Source organism: Clinocottus analis, unplaced genomic scaffold (genome assembly GCF_023055335.1).
Source record: "Clinocottus analis isolate CAN_PGR_092001 unplaced genomic scaffold, fCliAna1.0.p SCAF_15, whole genome shotgun sequence".
Classification (NCBI taxonomy): domain Eukaryota; kingdom Metazoa; phylum Chordata; class Actinopteri; order Perciformes; family Cottidae; genus Clinocottus; species Clinocottus analis.
Genome location: NW_027175876.1, coordinates 17,113,804 through 17,132,564, shown reverse-complemented (window position 1 = coordinate 17,132,564; position 18,761 = coordinate 17,113,804). Strand labels below are relative to the sequence as shown.

Here is an 18,761-nt window from a genome sequence, read left to right as displayed (position 1 = left end):
GGAATTTTCCAGTGAACGCGTGTTTTCTCTCCAGAAATAATACGCAAAAATAATGAAAAAGAATACACGTCTATTCCGTACAATACGACTGTAGTGAGGTTGTTGAGAGAATATTGCTGTGAGACATTTTACATCTTCCTCTGAGTGGACTCTAACTCACAGCGACGCGTTCTCCTCATGTCAAGGTCTCGCTGCTTCACACAATCCTAAAGTATCAACAATTTAATCTGGATTTTTTTAATATAAAATTACATTCATTCTCTAGTCTTCAGCTACTGATGTGTGCCTCACACACTCTCCTGGTCTGGTTTCAGTCACTCTTTACTCTGAGTATTATGTGCACAATAAACAAGTAACGAAGGCAAAGGAGGAAGTAACTCTGTTTGATCCTGTGACTCTAAAGTCAGCGACTCACCCTGAAGCAGAGTCACACACACGCACACGCACACACACACACACACACCAACAAGATGCATGAGGACATTAACGCTCCATTTAATGCACAACCACACGCGCCGTCTGCAAGGCTGTGTTTAAAGCCATCCATTTCCATGGTGACAGCAGAGACGTCCATTAAAAACAGGGGAAGCGCGTGAATATGTGTGGAACCCTGGAGGACACACACACACACACACACACACACACACACACACACACACACACACACACACCCACACACCCACACCCACACCCTTCTTTAACGGTATACTGTTTAAAAAAGAAAAGGGAAGGTGTGTGATGAAAGCTGCTGTCACTTCTGGTTGAACGAGGACGCCAACCTGCTGAGAGCAGAGTGACAGACTGCAGGCGTGTGATGAAGACGAGAAGAAGAAGACCCAAAAGAAAAATCACAGGGGGAGAAAAGAAATCTTTATACCCTGAACATCCAAACAAAACCTAAAGCAACAGAGCCTCATTACTGTGACAGGGCCTCCGTGTTGCTCAAGGGAATGAGCTGCGACGAGAAAAAGTTAAATGACTAAAGTAGAGCAAAAAGTTGATGGAAGGTGGATCTATTTGAAGAGCAGGATTCACATTGATGGTGCCAGTGCCCAGCGAATGTGCTCCTCCAATGGTCTGCAGCCAGAGTTCACACAAGAGACCAAAGACTCCATATCCCAGAGTGCACTGGGCTCTATGGACCATAGTCGTGTCCACGTCTTATCTGGGTCTCATATCAGCTGTGCTTTCACACTGTTTACATGCCCAACATTAGCCTCAAACCACTGAGTACTCAGCTAATCAGACACAACATCTAATGCAAATTTGTCCGACACAGTTTGAAGTGTCGTTATCTTAAAGCAAAAGGTATGTAAACGGGACATATTGGATGCGTTCTTAAAGCGTTGAGTGCTCTAATGTGTATCCTGTGAGCTGCTGGGAAATATGCTGACTGCGAGGCACATTTAATGTTAATTGCCATTCAAACTGAAATGACTCACCTCCAGTATGTAAATGCCTTTGTGGCTGTGATTTTCGGGCAGCAACCGGAATTACTGGAGAATGACTCTCGCCCTCTCTCTCTGCTGAGCGGCAGTAATTGAGCCCATGTACACCCGGCACAGGAAGCTGCATGGCAAACAGTGATTACTGCTGGGCCACACTAACAGAGGCTTCCCGCTGTTTTCATGAGATCATTTTCCAGGACTTTTGCAATCCCTGTGACAGACTGGGATTGCACCATACATTCAGATGTTTCTCTGACTTTAAGGACGTGCGGTCCATGGCTTTCACTTATCTTTTAAATCATCTCCTACGTGTTTAGAGATGATCATAGGAACCACTAAATACCCGAGCCCATGAACTACCATGTGGATTAACCTGTTAAAAACTAATTTGTGTCTCCAGACCTCCTTTTCCCTGCGTTTGAGTGTTTTTCCCTGTGTTTTAGTCGTCGTAGGAACCCCAAATTAATTCCAATACTTGTGTTTATTGTATGTATTTGTTCAGCAAAGTCTTAGGAAAAAAATTCATATTTGCAACAAATTACGTATTTTATGCCAAAAGATTGTCTGAATGGGGCATGCTGGGACTTAAAATGCGCACAGTTTCCAAAAGGTTAATATGATCCTGACTATAGATGCCCCCACAATATCCGGTTCTAAACAGGAACCGTTTAGACAGTAAATGTCCGGAGCTAGCGGTTCTGCTGTCGGTAGTTATGGAGTGAAATCTCCAAACCTCCTCTCAGACTCTGTAACTGTCTTTGCATGAGGAGTCCTGCTTTAACACTGAACAAAACATGTGCTGTACACAACTCCAAAGTGGCCTTTTAAATGACCAACACCTCTGATAACAAAAAAATACTTTCTACTGCAGTGCTTTTGGATGGTTTGGTCCCAGTTCACATATTTCCCTGCAGTCATCATCGGTCATGATGATGAGCACAGAGATACAAAGAGACAAAGTCAGTCAGGGAGCATTTGTCAAGGTCGACAGCAGAAGTGACTTCGTCCATGTGAACGTACTCAGAAAAACTGGCTCCAAGAAAAGAGCCACGGCCACACTGCAAATACAAAATACAAAGCTTGCATTCAAGAATCAAGCCAACAGAACCAGGTCCTGCCTTTCACAGCGAGATGCAGACTGCTGAACCTCGGCTGCAGTCAAAACATGTTTCTTGTCCTGAGGGGAGGAACGGGCCGTGACCCACTTTGGATGAAGACTCATTGTTTTCTTAATGCTACATTTAATTTAGCCCCGGCTACAAATATGAGAAGCATCCTTTAGTGCAGGGGTTAGACAGAACCACAGCTGTGTTTGAGCTCAGTCCTGAGTCTTCACCAGATCTCACTAATCCTGATCAACCATCAGGTGATTCACACAATACAACCATGTAGGACTCAAAAATAGAAGATGTAGACGTTTGAGGGATTTCCTCTCATTGGATACTTTTCAGAAGAAAAAACTTGTGGAAAAATCTTGCATATGTAATGCCCTAAAAACAAGAAATCCTAAGTCAGCCACATGCCAAACTATGCAATGGATGTTTTTCACTTTTTTGTGAAAATGTTGCTGCTGCTGCTCCATTACATCCTCCGTAAAGCTGGCAGTGAGAGACCTTGGCACCAACCCTGGATGGCGTGACAGCTGTTAGTGTTCACAGACATCCTGAACTGAACCTGTAAATCAATTATTTACATGGATGAGCATCTCCACCACTGGAAAATACACATCGCCAACAGTGCTCCAGGTCACGCAACGGCATTTGATGTGCAAACTTGTGAGCGAGTGAAGAGTAATAGTCATGAATCCCATATCATGTCACTAGATTTTGGTTATCATACTATGGCATAAAAACTGTCTTTTCCTTGTATTAACTGCTGCATTACAGTAAACTCATGTCATTTTCTGATCTTATCAAACGGCTTTTGTTCTATTGTTTGACTTTACCAACTTAGCCATTAAATCTACATTACTGATGATTATTTACTAAAACTCTCATGCAAACATTTTGTTAAAGTACCAGTGGTCACTCCCACAATGTTAATGAGGCATTTGGTCCCTTTGTGATAATTGATTTTCTCCATATCGCCCAGCGATGATAATCACAGCGATCACATTTGATTTTCCTTTTAAAAGAGACGATAAATGTGGAGACAACACGTGTCTTTGATGGTAAAAGTCCTCTAATACAATGAGGAAAGCAGAGGATGGGAGTGACAGAGGAATGGGAGGGGGGGGGGGGGCATCTGGCTCAGGACGATCTGCCTCATGCAGACACCCCTAAGGGTTCAAGCAAGGGTTAACACTCGATGGAGGTTCAATGGGCTGGAAGACGGCAACCCTCCCGTGAGTAACTGAATGTGTGCGTTTGTGACAACTCCGGAGCATCTTTCTTCCATTCAGCATGGCAACAGCTGATGAATGGATGATGGGTTCAGAACCCACCAGTGAGCTCTGGGTCTGGGGGTTTAAGGTGGGGGAGGAGGAGGGACATCACCAAGCATTAAGATTTATTCTTCTGACAGCACTGTATGATGGCAAGTGCCTCCATTCACTTTGCATTAATTTTACAACAAGAAATAGCTTCCATGCTACCGCGACACTAATGCACATAACCCTCAGAAGAACTACAAATGAAAAACAGGAAAAAGCTAGAGTTCACACACTACACCGCACTAAAACCGTTCATTCAGAACTGATACTCAGCTGAACAGGAAATGAGTGTCGACTCGCGGTTTACACACCAAAAAGAAAGAAAAGAAAAACTCGGTGTGGGAACTGTGTTCATGTGAGCGACTGCGATCGCAAGAGGACTTCATTATTACAAAGTAAAATAGCCCGGTTCCTCTTTACTCAATATTTCTACAACGTCAGCTGTTGTCAAGTCAAGATACTCGTCTCAGGCGATGAAAGTTTAGTCAAATAATCTTGATTATTAACTCTAAACGTATAATCTCCCAATGTAATAACCAGTAAGAGCCTAATTTACTACGCTGTAATAACTGAGGGCAGTAGTTCTCACTATAAGTGTTTTAGAGCAACAATAAAAAAAATATCAGAAATCAGAAATTAGGGCGTGTTTAACTACATAACACAAACTCTAAACAGCTTAGAATACATCATAAAAGTCCTCATGAAGAAAGTTTTTTCTGATTGAATGCATGCAGCTGAAGCAAAATCTTCATCCTGTTTGCTCAACGTTGGTGTGTGCGTGTGTGTGTGTGTGTGTGTGTGTGTGTGTGTGTGTGTGTGTGTGTCACCCCCACTCTGGGTCCTTCATCCGTGACCCAGACAGAAAGCGACAGCGATGTGACCGGGTCGCTGCGTTTTGATAAAAGTCCCGCCCAAACTGGAGCTCTGTCATTGGCTGAGGGCTTCAAGCCCCGCCCCCATCGACTGACGCCCAGAGACCAGCGCTGCAGAGTAAGGGAGGAGGACATCCTCCAGAGACACTGACACACACTTGTGGAGGGTCATAAAGGGAGATTGAGAGGAATTAAACATTGTCGTAAAAATACTTTTTAGGAAAATGCTGCATAATATAAAATACAGGCATAATTGTGTAAAAATAACAAAATATGGTTGTATACTAATGATCCTTTATTGGGGACTATATGATTCATAATGACCATATTTAAGATTGTTTGCTTGCTTTTCACTAAAAAAATATATGTACAAAAACAAATATGCATTTCTTAACTAAATGTAAGTAAAGTGCTTGCTGTACATTTTAAGTGTTTAAAGCATATTCTGATGGTTACCAAGATGCAATGGTTATATATAGCATCTACTCAGGTGACTATTGAGGTCAAATTTAGTCAACTTCCTGTCCTGTGTCTCGGTGCACACATTTCAAACAGCCAGGCTTTGAAACACTGAACGATGACACAGAAGAGACTTTCCTCTCCGCTCTACTCTGAACGGCACATTGCCATCGAGGAACAGAGAATTGACGATAAAAGATCAATTAAATTTTTAAAAGGCTTGTGCTGCAGTGAAGCCCAGATGGAGGAAGAGGAACATCGGCCAAATGCTTCCACATTTTGGCGGCGTCTGGGAGTTTGTCTACCAGCTACTTTGGCGAGGAACCAGATATGGAGATCTTGAAATACCAATGTAGCTCAGGATCCAGTGGGGGAAAAAAATCCCAGTAATGAGGGAATGAAGCAGATACAGTATCCAGTTCACTAAATAAGTTATGTTAAGACTGGATTTCAGTCAAATGCTTTTGGAACAACAGAAACCAAATCTTTGGAAAAAAGGAAAAGCTTCAGTGAAGCTATGCAGATTAAAAGCAAGTAGCAATCACCGCTACTGACTGATAGGCTCAGACATCTGTCAATCAAGCAAACATTCCTCAGTTCAGTCTGTGTGTCAAACCAGCATTTGCTCCCTCTCCTTATTCGGGGTGTAAAGGCACACAGGCGCTGCCTTATTAAACCACGTAATTATAAATGAACGCTCTTTAATTCAAGGCTATAGAGCAGCATGCTCTGGACTGTTATTTAAAACAGAGGTGTCAAACATACGGCCCGTGGGCCGGATCCGGCCACCAGGGTGTTCAATCCACCAGAAGGAAAAACAAACCAAAAAAACAAATCAAATCAAAATTAGCAGAGCTGGGATTTGAACCTCTAATCCTCTTCTTGAAAGACGGACATGTAACGCATTGTTCCAGTTACAATTGATGTGAGCTCTGATATTATTGTGTTGGAAGTCGTTAAACATGGATCACGTCATGAAAGTGGCGCCACAAACGCGTCACAAAGCGAGGGAATCTGCAGAGGGCTGATGTCTGAATGTTTGGTCTTTATGTTTCTATGTAATTGTTGAAAGACCTTAAAATAGAGTTTATCATCTAAAAACCTTCACCAATGATTTAAACACAGAGAAACATTGTCGTTAATTATGCGTTATTATGCTGTGATTTTACTGGTCCGGCCCACTTGACATCAAAATGGGCAGCATGTGTTCCCTTCACTGAAATGAGTTTGACACCCCTGATCTGAAACGTGCCACTCTCATTACTCCTGCCAGTCAGGCTCGCTGTATATTCACAAATGCAAATTCAGCACACGGCAAGACAATAATTATTGTTTTCTAGAAATGCACCAATTTTCTTGGCTGATCACGGTTTCCATTTAAAACCATTTTATTTTTGTCAATTCTAAAGAACCTGAACACATCATGATAATGTTATAATCTAGCTTCGCTCAGTACTCATTTTTATGGATTAAAGCTTCAACGCATCATAATAATTTCTGTTGTTAGCTGCTAGCTGCTCAGCTGCTTTCTGTTGTTAGCTGCTAGCTGCTCAGCTGCTTTCTGTTGTTAACTGCTAGCTGCTTTCTGTTGTTAGCTGCTAGCTGCTTAGCTGCTTTCTGTTGTTAGCTGCTAGCTCCTTTCTGTTGTTAGCTGCTAGCTCCAGCAGGACCAGTCCGTCACTGGGATTACTCTGAGCAGAACGGGAATGATTAACAATATAATAAGTCTCTGATTTTTTTTTATTTATTTACTTGCAGTCTTCTTCCCTTTTGTTCGGCAGGTGATCGATCGGTGCGTCCGTTTTCTATCACTGCAGGTGCACAAGCATGCTTTAGAGCACACAGTGCGCTTACAACGTCTTTCTCTGTTTGTTTATTGACCATAATGCAATGCTTGAGTGCCTCCTGCCCCAACCATTACAGGGTGAATTGAACTGTGACCCCAAGGAGTGATGTAGGTATTGAACCCTGCCAGTAATCCCGTTATTTGTGTCCTCACATTGTTGCTTGACTAAAATGTGTGTGTACCAAGCCAGCACTTCTTATGTCTGCGAAGTCAACCCGTTTCCTCCGAGACGGACTTTGTTTAAACCAAAAGGAAACCAAAATCAACACCGATGAACCAAAATAACTTCTGTTTGGGAGTCTCTAGGAAAATGAGTGGCAACCACAAACCAATTGTTTAACTAGTGGGCCTCTCACTGGCCGTGTTTCTGGACAGACTGCTTGTCATTTTTTACGAGTCATTGCGTCTTGTTAGTGAGAATAATAAAGTTGGCACTGAATCTCCACAAATAAGCCAAGGGAGTGAAGATCGACTTATGTGGTGCTGACCTTTGGTCTGAGCCTGCTGAGTGCTGTTACTGTTCGGGTTTTTAATCTTAAAACAATCATGAAAGAAGTATCAAGTGATGATTAGGAATAACGGGAATAACCGATTTGACCGTGACCATGGTTATAAAATGTCGCAGTTTCTAACCAGAAGAATTGTAGCTAAGATATCTGAGTAAAGGAGATGATTTCACAGCAATATAAAATAGATATTACAGAGTTGAATGGACCTCTTTAACTTCCTAACACTAGCTCTTAATACATCATTTAAACTACTAATGAGAAGAGTCTTTTTTTTCTCCATAAAATACAATATTTTATTTCCTAAACATTTGAATTGTTTGTTTTTATGCAAATCACCACTATGGATGGCTTTAACAAAGTTACAGGAAATAGGTGATGGTGATAATAAGTATTTTGGTTCATAATATTAGAAATATTCTGATGAAAATCACATAACCAATCCTGAAATCAAGATTTCCAATTTCCTCGAACAATAATTGTTGACCAATTACCTTAATCTGATTTGGAAGAGTTGACTATTAGTGCCTTGACAGATATATAATCATGGGTAATGTGGATAGAATGACTAAGTGGTAAAGGTAAATAATAGAGCAGCTAGAACAGTCTGATGAGTTCATAAAATGACATCCGTTACTGTAATGCAGCCTTTAATACCAGGAAACAACAACACTTATGCCATATTATGATATCCAAAATCGATATCTAGACTCATATTACTACATCTATATAATGTTGCAGAATTAAGTTAATAGACCGTGGATTCTATGATCTTAGGGAAATACAATGGAGGATGTGTGCACATGGAGTGAAGTGATCATAAGGTCACGTTCTGCTCAAGTTAGCCCAAACACTACAGGCCGTTTAAAAGAATAAACAGTCAAGCACACCAGGCAGCCACTTAAAAAAACAACAACAACAAAGATCGGCCTCGGCCTTGTGCATCCGTTCTTAAAACCCATGTGTTGTTTGGACAGGCCAGGAAAGCAGGCCTTCAAATGGGGTTAGGGGAGCTGCGTCTCCCTCAGGCGCCCTTCGCCGGAGCAAATGTGACAGCAGGGCGTGTTGGGGGGTTGAGCTCAGCTCCAGGGGAGGTTGGCTGAGTTTTGCCCTAATATGGACACGGGCTGGGGGGGTGGAGAGCGGAGGGAGGGTGGGGGGGCTGCACAGCACCACCACAATGGCAGCCTTGCTTCCCTCTGCTGCATCATTGACACTCTTTATCCCTCCCTCTTACTGTCGGCTGTTCTGGTCGACTGGTCCACACACACACTGAAGAGCTCTTTAGCTGCTCGGACTTGCACGTCGAGCACAAATCTTTTTTTAAAGTAGTCGCTTTGCTCTCTGAAACGCTGAAACCGGAGCATCTCACACAGTCACGCAGCACTGAGTCTCGCCTGTTTAGGCTGGTGCCGTCAGCTGGGCCGGCTGCCTGGCTTTACACTTGCTCATTTACAAACTCACCACTATCCCTCCACCACATCTGGCCTCTGGTGCAGAGGGAGAGGCAGAGAGAGAGAGAGCGAGACGCCGATAATGGCAACAGGGGGAGGGGCCCGGGGACGTAGTAAACAACCCAGAGAGCCTTCAATGCTGAGAAAGAGAGGGTGGGATGGAGAGACGGACTGCCGAGAACAATACAAGGGGAAAAGAAATGCAAGTCGAAATGCAAGTAGGAAAGTTTGGGAGGGCGTTTGGTATTCGGGGAGGAGGCGGAGGCGGAGGCAGAGCGGCCGTCTTGCTGCGTGGAGTGGGACTCCGGGCGGAGGAATTCCTCCCACGTCTGCTCAATGCCACTTCTGTTCTGCGCCGAGCCCTGCATGTCCACAGCGCAGCAGATACAAAGGGAACCATGTCTGCGTGGGGCCCGAGTCTTGTGTGAAACTAGTGTTGCCGAGCGTTTGTGCGAGAGCGTCAGGCAAGAGACAGTCTGGCACGCAACCCCCCCGTAAACGGCGTAAATTGTACTTTTACATTTCAAGTTTATCAAACTAAGAAAGCGAGACAGCGAAGAAGCAAGTTCAAACACAGTAAAGCGGTGAACTCATTTTCCAGCCCTTTCATTATCTGCGTGCTTCATAATGAGCACTTTCTTGTCTGCATATCACAAAAAAAAAAAAAGATTATCAACCCCAAAAAGAGACAAGCTTCATATCATCACTATCCAGCATTAAAGTGAACAGCCTGCCTCAACACTGAGGGAGCTTTCACACCTAACCGGCTTGGTTTCGTTAAAACAAACCGTTTGGTCTGGAGTAAAAAGCTGTGAATTGAATCCTCATGCGGACCAAACAACCGAACCGAGAGTGTTGAATAAGGAGCCTCACAGTGCGATTTGTGAGGTGTGAAAGCAAAGTAACTCAGCCCAGCATTTGAAGATAGTGGATTTGGGATTGAAGCATCTTTTCTAAAAGCTAAACTACTAATACATCCATCTACTGTTCATGATATCTGTTCAGGAAGTAATCTATTGATCTGTGGGATAGAAGGCCATTTATATAGAAATGCACATGTTGAATTGGGGGTGGGAATCGACAGAGATGACTAGAGTACGATTATAAAACATCACGGCTCAGAGAAAATGCTCTACAGGTCATTATAACAAAAACAGGCGATACTTATGCTGAGTGAGACGTGTGTGTGCGTCTGTGTGTGTTCCATGTGAAAGCAGACCTATTTATGGCGTTCTGGCTCTGCTGCGAGGGATCAGTGCTAATCACTTCACATTGGTCTAGCACACGATACTTGACCTTTAGAGGCCTTTGGTTTGGAGTCCGCCGGCTCGACCGGCGCCAAGATCAAGTGCACTCGCTCAGTGATGCGGCGCATCAGAGGCTCCTCACACTGCTTCCACTTTGTTCCGTCTGCTCTGATTCTGCACGCTGTGGATCTCATTTCCATCTCTTGTACGTGAAAGACGACACACACTCCTTCACAAACACTACAAAGCACAGGCAGCACGCAGGATGAGAGAACGGGAGCTGTGACAACTAAAAGTGCAAAACGGGTTTCCCAAACAACTCAAGATGTGTATCTTCACACACGCAGACTCGATCATAGCAAAAATAAAAAAAAATCTTGCAACACTTTCTTCACCCCCCAAATAATGACGCAGTCAAATTTCCAGGACTACTAATCATCATAGTTCATACACACAGGGCAAGGGTTCAGGACATTGATTCGCAGCACACACACACACACACACACACACACACACACACACACACACACACACACACACACACACACACACACACACACACACACACACACACACACACACACACACAGCTCAACTCCACTAGTTTTCTGTGCTGATACGCCCTCCTCACAAAAGAAAGACGGCTGTCTTCTTAAACGTCTTAATATTTCTGCTCCTACAGACTTGGCTTGTCATGAACAATAAACAGCTGTAAATCTGCACCTGCTGAGATCAGTATGAGTGCTGCTGAATTGCACAAAAAAAAAAACAGCCAGTCAGAGACCGAGATCCTTCTGCCAGCTGTGGCGATGCAAAACAACAGGTGGCGTGGCAGCACACCGTCCGCTCTCTAATCTCTGTCAAGGTTAAATATTGTGTTTTATACATTCACTCTGGAGCCCACACAGCCTGTCTGCGACCCGCCTGACCCGTCTTGAAACGAGGACCCCATCTCGCCATTCGGTGACGGCTAATTGTATCACCAAGGTTTTTACATTTCAACTAAAAGTGCTTTTTAGAAACGTACAGATGTGGCAGCAGCATTGTGCCAGACAAAGAGAAGCAGTTTGCAGTCTATTTCACTTCATAAACCATTAAGAGAGACAACGGAAGTGAGACAACAGTAACGTTTGTTAAAATAGGAGTTAACTCTGTAAACAGAAATATGCCCAATTTGTCCAACTGGTATTGCCTGTGCAGCATAAACATGCTCACTAAGTAATACATGACAAAGAGTCAAAGGATGGGAATAATTCAATCAGTGCAACTGTTGTAGTTTCATAACTTTCAAGCAGCTTCGTACAGGAACACGTTTTTCTGAAGCTTTCCAATTTCCCAGTGGCCTAGAAAGCCTGGCGCTCTGGGCCTTTGTGCATTAATAAACCAAAGCAAAAAAGCCGGTTGCTCAATGTAGTTTGCATGAGATCGATGGGACAGATGGTGTGCATTTTAAATGACCCGGTCGTACACTCAGGTTTCACCAACAACAGGTTACTTATCCGGCATGATGCAGCATGAGCCCATACGAGGCTGATGGGCCAAAATGAACGTTAGAATATGAGGAAGCGAATGGCGACTTAAATATGTGTTTTAACCTTTGGGAACCGAGCGGGAAAATCCTGCCGCCCCCATTTTAAGTCCCAGCATGCCCCATTCAGACAATCTTTTGGTATAAAATATGTATTTTTTTCCATTTTTAAACCAAACGACACAGTTTTTTGACTGAAACTCCTTCCTAACAGGCCAAGACTTTGTTTTATTGAGATTGTTGTTGCAGATTCTGATTATTTAGGTCCTAATCTTTCCAAAAAGGTGTCTTATTGACGCTCCAGGAGGCATTTTTGGGGAATCTGGCTCATATCATGCTGGAAGTTAATAGTTACGATCAAAAGATCTTTTTAAAGTGTTTTTTTTCTCTTCCAGATATAATTTTTTCCCCCCAAAACTTTGCTGAACAAATACATACAATAATATTGTATTGTAATTAATTTGGGGTTCCTACGACGACTCAAACAGGGGAAAGGAGGTCTGGAGACAAAATTGGTTGCAGAGTTTTCAACAGGTTAAAAAGGATTTGAATCCCTCTTATTCAGTTCACAAAACAACTAAAATCTGTTTCCTATGATGAAAGAAGCTTACATGATTTCTGTGGCAAGTCTATGTTGTTACCCCGAGCAAACATTACGAGAAACCAAAGAACAACACAGTAAGAGTAATACTGGAGCACTCGAGGGCTAATAAACCCAACAGAACCGTCAGCCACCAGCCCAGCAGCAGCCAGCGAGCGCACACAGCACACAGACACACACAGACACACACAGACACACAGAGAGTTGTTGTCCCGCTGACAGGATGCGAGTGTAAAAAGTGAAACGTGAGCAGGAAGTGTACGGGGTCATGAAGCAGCGCCGCTCAACACACACTTATTCAGACAGACGGGTAGAGAGACAGGCAGACGGGTAGTTTTGGGGCAAAACGGGAACTCGGAGCAGACAGAGATCTGGCGTGGTGTTTTACGGCCGTGGGTCGACTACACACACATATAAAATGTTCTGGCTGTTAAAAACAGGAGGGGGCCGAGGCCGGCCGACAATGAATACAAATATTAGAGACTTTTTTACTGAAGGACATTTTTCTGGTGAACATTGAATGCCGGTGGCTTAAGTGTTAGTACACTTTAAGCTTTTAAGAGATAAGCTGTTCCAACAGCTGAGATTTATTAATCCTGCTTTGGTAAATTGTGGGACTGAAAAGGCTCCTTGTGTAGGTGGGTACAGCTGAGATGATTGAGTCATCTGCCTTTTCTTCTCCAAAACATGAAGTTTTGGTGAAGAACGTCCCATGAGGCCGTGACACTGAGCCAGCAGGCGAGGTTGAGAACCTGAAACTGATAATTGGACTTCAGCCAACTTTTGTTTTCTCACTGTGAAATGTCAAAACGTCCTTTAATTGATAGTGATTACTAATCATTAAGCCCTTATGCACACTTAATTATAATAATCAGGATAACACCACTGAGCATAAATACTGCTTTCCACAGAGTCCTGGAGCCATATTTGCAATAAACAATACAAAAAAACTCAGAGTGTGTGTCAAAACAAGCGCGTCCATTGTCATTAGCACACACCAGACACACTCCAGCTAACTTTAACCTGAACAGACGTCCTGTCAGAGTCACTGAAGCCCTGTTTGGAAGTGCAGGGCTCTCAGTGACTTGACAGGTCTTGTATCTACCCTGGCGGGCCCTCTTGAGTGAAATTAAATGCCCTCATATGGTTGCAGCGCTAATATTTCTCATGATAACTGAAAAGGAAAGTCAAACAGTGTATTACCTTTATCTGTTAAACCCCTTTCAATCGCTCTGTCTTCTTGTTACTGTGTACATGTTAACTCTCTCTTTCACTTTCTTTTTTTTTACTGACACGCACTGACACGCACACACACGCACATGCAGACGCACACACAGTTAGCTGGGCATCTGAGGCTGCAGAGCCAGTGAGAAGTCTGTTGTGCATTCTGTTCCAGCCCAGATGGCGGCGTTGGCTGAGTCAGCGGTGGCTGGTGGTCCACACTAAACTGGATGATTAGTCGTTGACAACCGGAGAGCAGCCGAGCACTAAGAGCTAGGAGTTGTTCCGTCTGAATGGAGTAATGATTTAAAGTGTAATGAGAGTGGTCAGCTTCTCCTGAGAGGGTGAGCACCAGTGAACAAAGTCAAGATGATTAAGGCCTCACATATTTAAGTCACTGTGGTAGGTAGGCCTTACCTGCAAAAAGTTGCCCTTAAGACTGGAAACAGTAACAGCCATTAGTTACAATTTGTTTTCTTGATACGATAGAGTTATCATTCTTCTGTTGAATGAAACTGGAGGAGGACCTAAAATCAGACACATAAAAGTGTGACCGACTGCGCCAGCGATGGCCTTGCCGGGCTGCAGGCTAACCTCAGCTGGCAACAAAAGTTAAATCATGATATAAGACGGACTCACACTGCCTGCTCAGCTAAAAGCTCAAATCAGATATGAGACTTGGCACAATGTGCAGTGCTGGAAGGAAATCCTTTGGAAATTCTCATATCGTGTCACAAAGCCACTTGTGATTCACAGTTGGACTCTCACAAACAAAAAGTGCTGCGGCAAGCATTTGGTGTTAGAGAGCAGCCTAACTGCAAATATCACATTACCTTTATCTGGGCAGACATTGAAGCAGCACTTCTCAGTAGCTGGATGCCTCTATGTAATAAAACTGTAATGCAGTCATCATGTTTCAATCATCAGAAGGTAAAGAAGGTGAAAGCCAGCTTGCTTGCTACTGTGTTTCTTTGATTGTAACGATGCATATTCAACCTAAACGTAATGTATTGCATGTTTTGCTGCGTTTGAGGTATGACATCGACACATATTTTGGTTTCTGGTTTGATAAGTGCGGTGTTGCGGTGTTGAAACATTACACCTTTTTACTCGTGCCTAATCGCAATAAGCTAAACTTCTTCTCGTCTACAGTTTACACACGTTCCTTTCTGAGTTTATTTTCGGCAGAAGTTGTGTCAATGCTGGTTCTGTGGCATCCGAGCAGGGCTAGATAAATACAAGTGCAATACTGTGATGCAACGCAAAGACCTTCCCAGTGCTTGCCTCAGTCAACTCGTAATGCAACGAACAAACCACAATGTGAAAAAATACCAGTGTTTGAGAAGGTGCAAGATGCCATATCCTGTTTTTCTGTCAGAAGCAAACACTGAGCGGCGAGAGAACAAAACGATAAACTGCAATCCAACAGCTACTGCTCTGCCAGTGCAATGGTGGAGCAAAGTTTCAGACACTTACACACCCACACACACAGTGAAGTCTGACATGTCCTTTGCTCTTTTCAGTGTTATCTCATTTGCTGCACCGCATCACTTCATCTGACACCTTAACATGGTTCACACGCGCCATGCAGAACTAGTCCGTTTACATTAGCCGTACACTTGTAACAAAATATTATCAGGAGAGTATCGTAATCATTGCCAAACCCAGTCTACTGGGACACAGGCCCCATCACCAAGATGCTCCAAAGCAATGCATTGCCTCGTCACTAACGCAATATTCTCAAGTTTCTAATCATCCATTTAAATATCCCGTGCCTGATAGTGCAAACGGGGCTCACCACTTCAACATACAGCCGGATGTAGTCCGTTATTGCTGCTAACAGTATGATGCGTCTCATGCTGACCCGATATATGAAAGCTAAAGTCTGACACTTCTATAGTCAACAGAACTAGCCTTGGCTTATGCGTGGTTGTTCATATGTGATCGCTGCTTGGAGTTGACTTTTTTTGGACTTCTTTTCTTTTGGGCTATACAAAGCTCCACGTGCCCTTACTTGTCTGCACAATGGATACTGAGGCGCACGGCTAAAATAGGCTATGCACAGAACATGCAAAGCATTTCAAACTCTACCATGAGAGATCAGGTTCATCCACAGCGGCCATTGTCCAGAATGTTTAAGTCACAGAATTCAAGCAGCATTCCAGAACTGCTGCAATCCCGGGCTAGCATACCGACTGACACAAAACACACATGTGCAGAGACACACACACACACACACACACACACACACACACACACACACACACACACAGAGGAGTGCAGCTGTTGCTGTATGTCCTCCCTAACAAAAGAGCGCCATTTCAGTGCATTGAGAGCGACAATAAAGCACATTCCTCAGAAACACCAACATTTGGTATCTCAAGCCTACTTAAAATGTAAAGCCTGCAAAAAATATGTAATTAAATATGCATATCCTGACACTTTTCTAAGACGCTGTATATTAGCTAGTTAACTGCTTCAAACACATTGGTTTGCTGTGTCGGACACCAATGTGGACTCAGATTTGAGAAAGCCCCGAGTCATGACTGATTTCTTCAGGAATCGACACCAACCATGCAGCTGAACCCCTCCATCACACAGTGCATGCTGCTGGGTAACGTTACCACCACCTACACATCAGCACTGCAGTGACTCATAATACTGAACCAATGAACCATTGCCAATGATGTATTGCTGTTATTGGAGATAATGACGTGTGTACTACAATGATATCCCACTGGGCAAAGACAAGTCACTCATGGACTCATGTAAAGGAAAGAGAAAGAAACAGCTGCTGCTGTGGGGCATTTACAACCGAGACCATAAAAACAGTCAACCATACTAGGACAAAAGATCTGTTAGATTGGGAAAACAGGGGGAATAAATGTAAAGAACACACACATTAGAAGAGTAGAAAGGACCCAGGCGTTGTTCCTTCCACCTGCCTGTATTGGACGATACCTCGATGGTCGTAGAGGACTCTACTGTTAGTCTACCAAGTTGTGAACACGGTGATTGTGGTTAGAGAGAGTTGTAAAACTGTTATAACTTGAAGCAAACCGGTGACTCAAAGTATTTCACTTCACCCACACACTCATCCACTCATTCTTTCAAGCGATTGGGGCTCGAAATAGAGCAATAGTAACTGCTCGGCTAACTGAAAACGGGGGAACTCAAATGAAATGTGGCTTCAATACGGCAGCTACTTACAAGCTAAGTTGGCTGGCTAGCCGGAGCGCCTGTTAGCCGGGGCGCTGCCGCCAAGCAACGCGGCAACGGTTACATCCTCAATTAAATAATCACAGTGGCTAAATAGGGCACAAGTAGTGCTAAATAAAAGTCTTGCCCAACGTGTAACACCGCCACAAAACTCATTTCAGCGCCCCAAAAAGCGGCTCATTTGAGCTAGCACGGCTAGCGCGTCCTCCCCCGGCATCTCTTCCCCATGTGAACTCGTTTTGACAGTCACTGATTTGCCGGGGATACACAAGTTGGCATGACACCAGGTGAAAGTATATCCAACTCAGCGCCCGCGAAACACGAATAAAAGTTGGTTTAACACAAACACGTACCTGTGTGCCTCTCGGGGTGGTACTCTTGAGGATGTAACGTCGGTCTCGGGCTGTACTTTCACCGACCTTGGCAGCTCTCTGTCCCCCAGCAGCGACAGACAACAACACGCTCAGAAGCAGAGCCCTCCCTCTGCCGCCAGACCAGCGCGTGGGGGGCGGTGGTGTGGGGGGTGGGGGGAGGGTCCACACGAAAGGCCCCGCCCCTTCGCTTTTGTGATTGGTCAATATTAGGGACAGTGCGATAAGAGCCAATGAAATCCGCAATTGTTTTTCATTTTTTTGCGCAATACAATGCAGCAAATGATTTCTCATCTGCAGTGCGTTGAAACGATTTTGTGTCTCCAACTTCAAGCCCACATTGAAGACTATGAGGAAAACACTATCTGTTGTAATGTGCTTTTAATTTCCATAATATCCTTATTCTTTAAGAATTATAACAGTCAGTATAATACTTTACCACCTTTAATGTTATTTACACACTTGCTTTACGGACTCCTGCTAGTTAAATTTCAATGTTATCCCTGGCTGTATGGAGGACAGAAAATGACTTAAGTATAAATAAATAAATGCATGAATAAATACACAAATACTTAAATAAATGTATAAATAAACACAGGAATATATAAATATAAGTGATACCTAAACAGGACATCATTAAATAAATATATTTATTTATTTTTCTGTCCTCCACAGTGTCAGTGATTCATGTGTCAAGCATGCATAATATAATATAAATCTAGGGAAGTGTGTGACAAAGTGTTTGACAAATAAAGTTGAGGAAAAGCGATTTGTTTATGAGATAATGTGTCAGTCAACAAAAAAGGTATTAACAAAAACATTGACGAGTTGGGTTTAATAATTAGTACATTTTGATGATACCAACTTCTCAAATGTGAGGATATGTTTTTGCTTTCTTTGTCATGCATGAAAGTAAGTATTTATTTTATCAAACCAAAATGCTTTTCTTTTGACCCTTTAACATTTATAACCATGCAAAGCATTTCGGCCACTGATAGATAAGAAAGGAGGGGGGGCTTTCATACTGGACCCAGAGGAGCTGCAATGCAAAGCAACATAAACACACACACACACACACACACACACACACACACACACACACACACACACACACACACGGAGCCTTCAAGAATGTCAAGGCTCTACAAAGAAAACATACGGTCTTTTCAGAGCAAGGCCTCGTGTAGCCCCTGATGCTATTTCCGTGCGCGTTGCCATACCAGGTTGCCACGACGCGCGCTGGAGCCTTGAGTCTGCGGCTGTGTGAAAGGGTTTGGAGCTCAGTGTTGTTGTCAGCAGTGTGGTCGAAGGTATGCGCAGGGTAAACACACCTCCACGGGCCGTTAAGGGCCAGTTAGGTGAGATGATGGGGGTCAGAGTACACCCACGTCTTGCCCAGAACTGGGTTTCCTGTACGCACACACACACACACACACACACACACACACACACACACACACACACACACACACACACACACACACACAGTAAGGCACAGTTCATGTGTTTAATACTCTGTTATGCCACACATTATATTCATGTTGTGAAGGTATGAAAA

The 18,761-nt window shown here is 43.6% G+C and overlaps 1 protein-coding gene across 3 annotated transcripts in view; it reads right to left on the bottom strand.

The window, feature by feature from the left end:
* The window catches only part of fam49a (family with sequence similarity 49 member A), a 30,405-nt gene extending 13,058 nt beyond the window's left edge, over nucleotides 1–17,347 (bottom strand). For all 3 annotated transcript variants that reach the window (XM_068576692.1, XM_068576691.1, XM_068576693.1), the window contains exon 1: nucleotides 17,186–17,347. The gene's annotated coding sequence lies outside the window, so the exon portion shown is untranslated. The remainder of the gene's footprint in view (nucleotides 1–17,185) is intronic.
* Nucleotides 17,348–18,761: the final 1,414 nt, after the last annotated feature.